The following is an 8,471-nucleotide window of genomic DNA, read 5'->3' on the forward strand; positions in this document are numbered from 1 at the left end:
AGGGGAGGGAAAAATATGTTAGGAGGAACATTTAGTGCCGGTGTAACTCAACTGAGTAACACATTCAGAACAAGCAGTTACAATTAGCAGATCCTGTTGTTGCCAAGATCGAATCATTTCCTAACCAGATTTAATTAAAAGAGCAGTTCAGCTGCCTGGCGCCCATCTCCCCTGACTTCAAAGCCTTTCTCCTGGTCCCACATCCCAGAAAGAGCAGAGGGACAGCACCCATCACCCAGGGGATCCACGTTGTGCAGCCCTCACCAATGCACTGCAGCCCTCTTGGAGCCTTTAATTCCTGCTGTGGCACAGCAACACCTCCTGGTGTTGTAGGAACCTGCAGAAACCCCCATCCTGCTGCTTTTTGGGGGAAATCAGGAATTTCAACCCAGCCTGTGGGAATCCTGTGAGAACACAACACAGGATGCTCCCACCTGGACCCAAAACACAGAGAATAACTTTGGATCAGCGGTTAAATGCAAATTTTCTGTGATGTTGAAATCCCACAGAGGGACTGAGACATTTTTCTGACCTAACTCTCATTTCCTCAGGGGTTCTGCAGCCTGTTCCAGCTCTCTCTGCAGCCCTGGTGCCTCCCAGCTCTCCTCCAGCTGTTTCTCCTCTGTGACTTTCACCACTTCCTCTGGCACAGAAGCGTTACATAAGAGGGACATGTTATTATCCCACTAATTAACTTCCTTTAATTTCGTTGCTTCTGTATTTTATTATTTCAGCCTACAATTAGAACTCCTGAAATTTGTTTTTCACCTGTCTTTCCATCAGCCACTAATGTAAAGTTACCAGGTTGATTAAGCCACAAATTCATTGAGGGAACAGTGTTTTATTTTAGGAGCAAATTGTAAAAGAATTCAGGGACTGGACTGCATATGCCATGCATTAATTATAGCAGAACTATTTAAAACTTGCAGTGGTCAACAGTTTTATTTCAAACACACCCAAACACTGTTGTGCAGTTATTTGGATCAATTAGGCACATCTGCTGACAGAAATTACACTCAGCATGTCCCTTCTGGTTTTTTTCCCCATGAAAGATTTTCTCCTTCTTTTTTTGGTTCAGAAAATTATTTTAATACATTGCAGTAACCTATAAATAATGATGAAAACCTAAAAGGTCAAGGAGAGGAAGAAGTACAGCACATTCCCAGTTTTTACTTCTACAAGTAATAAATTATTAGCCACGTGTTGAAGTTAAAACTGATAAAGGGCTGATATAAAAGCCATATTTCCTAAGTGCAATCCAGTTTCTGCATGGGAAAATGAAGATATTCCAGCCCATTTTACTGAAAGTGTTGAATTCCTTCCTGTGAACTTTTTGTTTTGGTAGCAATGGGGCTTTTCCCCCTTCTCTGAGTGCCAGCTATGGCACAACACCCAGCAAAGCCCTGGGGAACAGGCTGCAGATCTGCTGGGCAGTTCTTAATTTGCAATATTGGGATGAAACCTAATGCTCTGGGTTACTCTGGTTTGTCCCGGATGATTAAATGATGCTCACAAGAAAAAGATGAAAATAACCGAGGTGTTTCCCCTCCTCCTGTGCTCCTGTCTCTATCATTTCACTTCTGACAGAAGACAGCTCTCAAAAAACTTATTTTGCCCAAAGTTTCATGTTCCTGTAGTTCCCTTATTCCATGGAAATGCTCACAGAGGGGGGAAGAGCCTGACCCAAAGCTTGGGCACTGTAAGAAAAAATCTGCAACCAGAGCAGCATCCCATGAACTCACACAACAATCCAAGCCTGGATTAGCAGCACTAAGGAGCATTTTAGCAGATTATTCCAGCAGATCAGCAAGAAGGATAAAAATCCAACTCAGATTTCATTATTTCCATACTCCATTCCTGCCATAACTACAGCAGCTGTAAAAATCAAGCACTTATCCAAAAGGGAAGGGCTGTAGAAGGCCCTTCAGGTGTTTCTCCTCTGAAAGTTACAGCCTGTTATACCATCAATAATAAAACATAATCATCCTGAAACAACACTTCAGATTTTAATGGAAAGCTCTACTGCTTCATACCTGGCAAATTTTGTTTTAAAAAAGTAATTTAGGACTTAATATATTAGCACAGAACTCCAGACATGGGTATAATTAAGCCATAATGTCTCCCAAAATGTCTTTCTTTCTTTCCAGTTCTAATGTTCAGCCAGATATTAACCAGCCAGATGAGCCAACAGGTTTTGTTTCAGATTCTTCAAAATAATTCCATCAGCTTCCAAGAGCTGTTCCCAGTAAGAACAAATGGACCAATACAGAATTTTCCTGCTGCCTGAAGCTCAAGGAGATGAGGAGCAATTAATGCTGAACTTGAGGGCAGTGAAGCCTCTGTGAGAACCCAAGGATGTTTCAGTTTATTTCACACAAACTGCAGGAGCATTTGCTGGTGTTCCACCCTTTGGTTTAACTTTGCACCAAGGCAGACAGGACTCAGATTAAATCCTTCCCCAGTTCCATGGCTTCTATTCTTTTCACAACAGGAATTGTTCCTTTGCTCACAAAGTTGAAGAAATCTCTTATTAAAATTCACCACCTTAAAGGTAATGTGTGAGAAATGCTGAAGATAATTGGGTTGCACTCATGAATAAAGAATATTAATAAAATGCAGAAAGTGCTTTTATGTTCTTCAACCAACAGCTCCTTACTGTCCTTTGAGTGTGTTGCACTCTCATTTAAGAAAATAGACACTAAAATATTCTGATTAAAGTTTCATTTGCAAAATCCCTGGTTTTGAACTGTCTTCACGAGAGCAACAGAGCAGGTAACAATCCTAAATTTATGCCTGGAGGATCTGATTTTCCAAACCATTTGTGTTTTCATTGGTCTGATGTTTTACTTTCACCTGACTGTCCCAAAGATTTCTGAGCTCTCTTGTTCCACACTAAATTAATCAGAGCTCTTCTACCTCTGAGAGACTTTTATAGGAGAATTTCACAGAAAATCAGCTCAGCTCAAAGACAACAAAGTCCAGGAAATTTCAAAGCTTCTGAGAGACAAAAAGCTACGAGCTCATGATTAAAGGAAAAAACTATTACACACTTCAGCAAAGATTCGTGGATACATTCCTCCAGCACAATTACTATGAATTTTAGAGGATATTTTTAGGAAAGAGAGGGTGAAACCATACACTTCATCTGTAATTCCAAGCCAGATCCAAGGGTTCATACCTTGAATGAGGATTTAGAACAGTCATTTTCATTTCCAGAACTGATCAAGATAACGCTATCAGTTCATTAGGGTGTGAGTATGCATGCTTAAACAAATTAAACTCATTTCATGCTGATAAAAAGATATCTGAGGAAAACTGAAGGTCAAAGAGATTTATCCCATAAGGGATTCAGAGTTTGAGGAATGTTCCAACAGAATTTAAAACTCCAGAAATGATGCATTTCTGAATAAAACTGTAACAAGAGTCCATTTCTCTGTGTTATTACACAAGTGGGATTAAAAAAAAAACCCAACCCAATACAACAATGAAAATATACAGAAATTAATCTTTAGGGCAAGGTTATTGAAGAGAACACTACGTAGAAGAAAAATAAGTTTCAAATTATCTCCCAAAAGAGCAAAAATATGTCAGTAGATAAATTTGCTGGGCTTTAATCCTATTTATTGAAATAACAGCAAATTAAAGGCCCATTTTTGCAGGTTGTGGGATAATTCCTGTGCTAAGTGCTTCCAGCTTTTTGAAACTCTACGGAGCTTCAATCACCCAGCACACTGAGATCTCTAAAGAGTGCAACTAAATATTATGATAAGGCAGTTAAATTTTATGTTTGACTATACTTCATTTTATCCAAGTAGCACAGATTGTGATAGACGCTTCTCCCTGCCTGCTCTGTCTCAGTGTGGGGCAGCAGAGAGAGGAAGAAGAGCAGCTCAGATGTGGGGTAAATCTGTGTTCTCCTGAAATCCAAAGTTCAGTTCAGCTCAGTCCAGTGTAGGAGGAGCTGTGAGCACCCTGACATTGTTGCTGTGTGTTCACTGCTTCCTCAGCTGCTCCAGCAATGTTATAGAAAAATCAGAATGAAAAACTTCATAAAATCAGGCCTGCTCTCCTAAAATCAGTGTCTGGCCTTGTCAAGCTGGCACTGTGCAGGTTCCCATGTGAAAGCAATCCTGGTGTGAGCATTTCATTAACAATTAACAATTTATTCCTGGCTAAAAAACAACTGACACCTGTATAAACTGGTTTTACACCTGAGATAGAAAAATGAAAACTATCTCTCATAAACAACTTTGCCTGCAGGTACACACTGAGAGTTTGAGTGACCAATCAATCCAGAATCACAATTTGTTTCTGACCAATAAAGTGATTGGCAAGAAAGCTCCTCACCAGTTGGAGTCACACACCAGGTCTGTAAAACTGGATAAAAGGCGTTTTTTGTGACTAAAGAATGGGCTTTTTCCACCATGAAGGAAATGGAGTCTGGTTGATTTATTCCCATACTCATCTTCCCCTGAGGGATTCTGAAATGTAAAAAACATCAATCAGGGAGCTGAATCAAGACCAACCTTTCTTTTACCACCAAGATCAACTCTCCAGGCTCACAAGTTTTGTTGGACTGAGAATCCTGCAAGCTGCTCACAAGATTTGCAAATCCAGACACAACCTCAAGCCTTTGCATTCTATTTTTATCTTATAGTGTAATTTTACAAACCATACTGACTGCATCTATCTAATGATTACACAGAACAATCTCAAACACCTCCATTTCCAAAAGGGAGGGAATTTCACAAGGTCTTCTGATATTTCCAGGATGGTTGATTCTGCTGGGAAAGAGGAATAAAAAACCCCCATGGAATTCTTGATTTGTTCTGTTTCCAACAAAGAGTAAAAGGGTGCACCAGCAGCAAAGAATATCCCAACCTGTAAACCATTAGGTAAAAGTTGTGTCCCTGTGTATGAGACGATATATTCCATTTATAACTACAAAGAGGTGCTGAACCTGCTCCTCAAGGGCACATTCAGTCTGAGAGAGAAATTGGCACAGACAGAGCTGTTTGCTGGCTCAGCTCTGGCTAAAAAGTACCACTGAGGACTGCCAATATTTATGTGATCCTCCTGTTTTACTCAGAGAGCAAGAAAACACAGCCAAAAAGCCCTGGACCAGCACGCTGAACGAGGCAGGTACAGCACTCGTTCCTCATAACTGATTTTCTGCTGAATAATCAAGCTCGTAATAGTTTGGGAAGCTTTCTTCTTGTAAAATGTGGTGGGTAAATCAAGTAGCTTATAAAGCTAACACTCTGCACAGGGTATAACTCTGCCAAAATCTATCCAAGGAAATTCTCCCAAGGTCCTGTGTTTGCATGCAGGGAAGCAGGTATAGGGGGATGTGCACTAATGGGGGATTTTCCTCATGGAACCTGTGGGTTTGCTCAGAAGAAACAACAAAATACAACAATTTCTACTTCACGGGTTTCCACAGATAGAATTGACATAATTATTTTCCTTTTCCTTTTCCTTTTCCTTTTCCTTTTCCTTTTCCTTTTCCTTTTCCTTTTCCTTTTCCTTTTCCTTTTCCTTTTCCTTTTCCTTTTCCTTTTCCTTTTCCTTTTCCTTTTCCTTTTCCTTCTTCTCTTTCCCTTTCCCTTCTTTCCTTTTCCTTTTCCTTCTTCTCTTTCCTTTCCCTTCTTTCCTTTCCCTTCTTTCCTTTTCCTTTCTCTTTCTCTTTCCCTGCCCTGCAGGTGCACATCTGGAAACCTCTGTACCCTGCCCCCCCTCTATCCCAGACTTTTTCAGGTTGAAGGAAAAGTCTGAGGAATTATCACAGATGCTCCAAATGTGCCCCACAAAGTGTGAGCACAGGAACAGAGCTCTGGGGCTGAGCCAGCAGGAGCTCAGCAGTGCTGAGGATTTTCTCCCACTCCTCCAGCCCCCCAAGCAAGTGAAGCACACAAGGACGGATGGATGATGTGCTCACTCTCCAGGGGTTGTGTTCCAGCTCTCTTACAGACCCTCTCAGGGAAGATTTAATTCCTTAATCTAATCTCAATCTCCCCTCTCTCAGTTTAAAGCCATTCCTCCTTGTGCTATCATTACGTGTTGCTTTCCAACAACATTTCCAACAAATGCAACTTGAGCCTTTCTGCTTTCCTCCTCAGTCCCCAGCTGGAATCCTCTGGTAATCCAAATGCTCAGGTTTACACTGATGCCTCAGGTTTGAGTTTTTATATTTTTCAGATTCTGTACTGCTTTAGTAGGGAGACAAAACAATTCCTGCTCCAGCTGGGCACCAAGGACAAATGATCCCAATCTCAGCCCAGGAGCACAAACACCGTGGGCTGGAGAGAGAAAAACAAGCAGGGTGGGACTGCCTGGGCTAAAGCTGGGATGGGACAATGAACTGCAAGGTGCAAATGGACCAAAAGTTAAAAAAGTGAGACCCCATGACCAATTGTCCATTTTGTAACCATTTTGGGTTGTGCTGCCCAAGAGGGATCCATTGAGGCCTCTGAATAAATCCCTACTTTATTCTTTATCTCCATCTAGTCTCTGTTCAAGGTCAGCCTTCACCAGGCATCAACTCCAGAATCACTTCAAGGCCTTTGTTGTGCCTTTATGTTCATTTTTCCCCTCCTGTAACCTCCTTTCACCTGAGCTTTGTTGTGCATGGTCCCCAGCAGAAGCCAGAACAAATCTCCGAGCTCCTTTGCATGACAAAGCAGCAGAAGCCACAGAAACCTGAGCACATTTCCAAGCTCAGCAGAGCATTGAACTCATTCCTAACTAGAGACATCCTTCACCAGGCTGAGATTTTACAGGTGCTGAGGCTCTGAGAGCTGTGAAATGAACAATAAAAGACTTTGGGTAGCTTAGCATGAAGGCAAGATTGCAAATTAATGTTAAATTTTATTCAGGTTTACCCAGAGAGCAGGAATGGATCCTGCTATTAAGGGAAGAAAGAAAAAATGTTTAAAACTTGAATCACAAGGGACCTACAAGGAGTCCAGCTCTGAAGTGAATGGGGATCCAACCCACACTCTTGGCATTTTTAGCACCATGCTCTAACAAACTGAGCTAAAATCAGAGCCAGGTGTGTTTATTCCGTATATCACCCACAGAACATCAGCTGCCTGCAGTGTTTGCCTTCAGCTGCACGTGGAGGGGTTAAATCCCAAATGGATGGGTTAAATCCCAGATGGATGCCAGAGTTTAGGGGAAAAACTCACCACCCAAAGCATGATTTACCCCAACACATCACCTACTCAGGCTCCCACCCAGGTGGCATCAGGCACATTCAGAACCCAGGGCTCTTCTTGAAACAAAAGCTGTAAATAGGATTGGAAGGGACAGGGATTGAGTTCAGCTACCAAGATAAGATATTGGGCAGCTCTCAGCACACTGGACCCCAGGCCTGCTTTTCCTCTCCATTCAGATCATTCAAGCCTAATTAATTAAAGTCTTTTTGTGTCTCAGGGCAGAGATAACTTGTATGCAATGATTTCTTGAAGCACTCAGAAGGAATGAATCCCTCAGCCAACAAATAACACAAGAGAAACTGGTTAAGTTTAAAGATTGAGAGGGAAAACCCAGCTCATTTCCTCCAGCCTGAATTCTCTACAGAAAAAATGATTTATTTTTTGCCCTCCTGCCAGCCAGCACAGCAACCCCTCAACCCCAAGTGTCAGAATTCCCCAAGAAGGCCAAACTGTCCTCAATAATTTATAGTAATCCTGGCTGTCCTCACCCCAAGCCTGATTAATTAATTAATTAGTTAATCAGAGATGTCTCTTCTCTGGTTGAGGATCTCCGTGAAGAGAACCAAAAGACAGAAGGAAAAGGAAAATCTCCAGCTGGCACCCATCCAAACCTCTATCTTTATGTGAGGATAATCTCCACAGGGAGGAAAAATGGCCCAGGAAATGTCCCAGGACACAGTGCAGCCGCAGAATGCTGTACTAGGCACACTCAGGGCTTTTTTACCCCTGTTTAGAAGAGTCAGGGTTTGTCACACACTTTATACTGTTCCCTGTCTGGTTTTCTCGGCTGTTTGAAGGGCCTGGAAAGGCCCGAGGTGGCCTTGGGGCAGCCCGCGTATCGAAGGACGAGAAGAGGCTTCAGTTCTTCTTTCAGTTTTTATGTTTATTAATTGTTTATCTAAAAGATGTCCTTTCAGCCCGACAGAGCTCTGCTCAGCAGCCAGCCATGAGCACACTGTGCCGCCCTCTGTACAGACACCTATCTTTATACCCATGGTTACGTGTACAATATTTATCATTTTTCCCCAATACCATTTATTCTTATTGCCCAGTGCACTTTCAGTAATAACCAATCCAAAGGTGCCACCATCACCAAAGAAGATGGAGGAGAAGAAGAGTAAGAAGAAGGACAGGACACACCCCAATTCCTCCATCTTACTTCTCTAAACCCCCCTGTACAGAAATCCTAAACCCTGTGTCTCACTCTCTAATTAACTAATCCCTTCACCATTCACCCGGTGAAGCCCTCATCCT

The sequence above is a fragment of the Zonotrichia albicollis genome, chromosome 13 (assembly GCF_047830755.1).
Source record: "Zonotrichia albicollis isolate bZonAlb1 chromosome 13, bZonAlb1.hap1, whole genome shotgun sequence".
NCBI lineage: Eukaryota > Metazoa > Chordata > Aves > Passeriformes > Passerellidae > Zonotrichia > Zonotrichia albicollis.